At 35.7% G+C, this 1,718-nt stretch overlaps 2 non-coding genes across 2 annotated transcripts; both read right to left on the bottom strand.

Annotated features, from left to right (window-relative positions):
• Positions 1-121: 121 nt before the first annotated feature.
• TRNAK-CUU lies at positions 122-194 on the bottom strand. The gene has a single exon. It is a non-coding gene; the product is annotated as a tRNA-Lys (tRNA).
• A 185-nt stretch (positions 195-379) lies between these two features.
• Positions 380-451, bottom strand: TRNAE-CUC. The gene has a single exon. It is a non-coding gene; the product is annotated as a tRNA-Glu (tRNA).
• Positions 452-1,718: the final 1,267 nt, after the last annotated feature.

The raw sequence follows: 1,718 nt of genomic DNA, 5'->3' as shown, positions 1-1,718 counted from the left end.
AAAATATATTAAATATATGTAATATATTTCATAATTCGCTCGGATAAAGGGCTAAAATGCTTTAAAAAAAACCTAAAAAAGGGCAGATTTGGGTAAATTAGAGAGGAAAAAACTAAATTTCCGCCCAACGTGGGGCTCGAACCCACGACCCTGAGATTAAGAGTCTCATGCTCTACCGACTGAGCTAGCCGGGCAGCTGCCAAATCCACCCAAAACCACCCAAAAACCCCCAAAAACGGGCAGAAAAATAACATTTAATTTTATTTTTGGGGTTGGAATCGGTTGGTCTCAGAAGGGAACCACGGGACGGAAAAAATCGGGGGGTTTTCGGAGCTAAAAATTCAAATTATTGGTGGTTTTAATAAGGAAAAACTCGAACTTCCCTGACCGGGAATCGAACCCGGGCCGCGGCGGTGAGAGCGCCGAATCCTGACCACTAGACCACCAGGGAACTCATAATTTTCATTAATTTTACCGATTCCAGCCTTTTTTTACCCAAAATTAACCTTGGTATTTGCGGGATTAAAAAGGGATTAAAAATTAAAAATAGGGTTGGGAAAAAAAATCGATTTTTTCCCCTTTTTTTTCCTTTAAAAAATGGAGGGAAAATTTAATTAATTCCTTAATTCGGTGTTAAAAAAGTGGAAAAAGGAAGAAAATGACCCAAAAAAAGGGGGGAAAAAGGGGAGAAAATGAGCCCCCAAAAAAATCAAAATAAAAAGGGTGGAAAAGGGGAAAAAATGACCCCAAAAAAATCAAAATAAAAAGAGTGGAAAAGGGAAAAAAATGCTCCAAAAAATCACTATAAAAAGGGTGGAAAAGGGAAAAAAATGACAAAAAAAAATCAGTATAAAAAGAGTGGAAAAGGCAGAAAATGACCCAAAAAAAGGCGGAAAAATGGGAGAAAATGACCCCCAAAAAATCACTATAAAAAGGGTGGAAAAGGGAAAAAAATGCCCCAAAAAATCAGTATAAAAAGGGTGGAAAAGGGAGAAAATGACCCCAAAAAAATCAGTATAAAAAGGGTGGGAAAGGGGAGAAAATGACCCAAAAAAAATCAGTATAAAAAGGGTGGAAAAGGGGAGAAAATGACCCAAAAAAATCAAAATAAAAAGAGTGGAAAAGGGAGAAAACGACCCCAAAAAAATCAGTATAAAAAGGGTGGAAAAGGGAAAAAAAGACCCAAAAAAATCAGTATAAAAAGGGTGGAAAAGGGAAAAAAAGACCCAAAAAAAGGGGGAAAAAGGGGAGAAAATAAGCCAAAAAAATCACTATAAAAAGGGTGGAAAAGGGGAGAAAATGAGCCAAAAAATCAGTATAAAAAGAGTGGAAAAGGGGAGAAAATGAGCAAAAAAAATCAAAATTAAAAGGGTGGAAAAGGGGAGAAAATGCCCCAAAAAAATCACTATAAAAAGGGTGGAAAAGGGAAAAAAAATGACAAAAAAAATCAGTATAAAAAGAGTGGAAAAGGCAGAAAATGACCCAAAAAAAGGGGGAAAAATGGGAGAAAATGACCCAAAAAAATCAAAATAAAAAGGGTGGAAAAGGGAAAAAAATGCCCCAAAAAATCACTATAAAAAGGGTGGAAAAGGGAAAAAAATGACAAAAAAAAATCAGTATAAAAAGAGTGGAAAAGGCAGAAAATGACCCAAAAAAAGGGGGAAAAATGGGAGAAAATGACCCAAAAAAATCAAAATAAAAAGGGTGGAAAAGGGAAA

The sequence above is a fragment of the Manacus vitellinus genome, unplaced genomic scaffold (assembly GCF_001715985.3).
Source record: "Manacus vitellinus isolate BGI_N305 unplaced genomic scaffold, ASM171598v3 ctg7180002431151_pilon, whole genome shotgun sequence".
NCBI classification, from domain to species: Eukaryota; Metazoa; Chordata; class Aves; order Passeriformes; family Pipridae; genus Manacus; species Manacus vitellinus.
The sequence above is the reverse complement of the archived record's forward strand: the minus strand, read 5'-3'. Positions and strand labels throughout refer to the sequence as shown.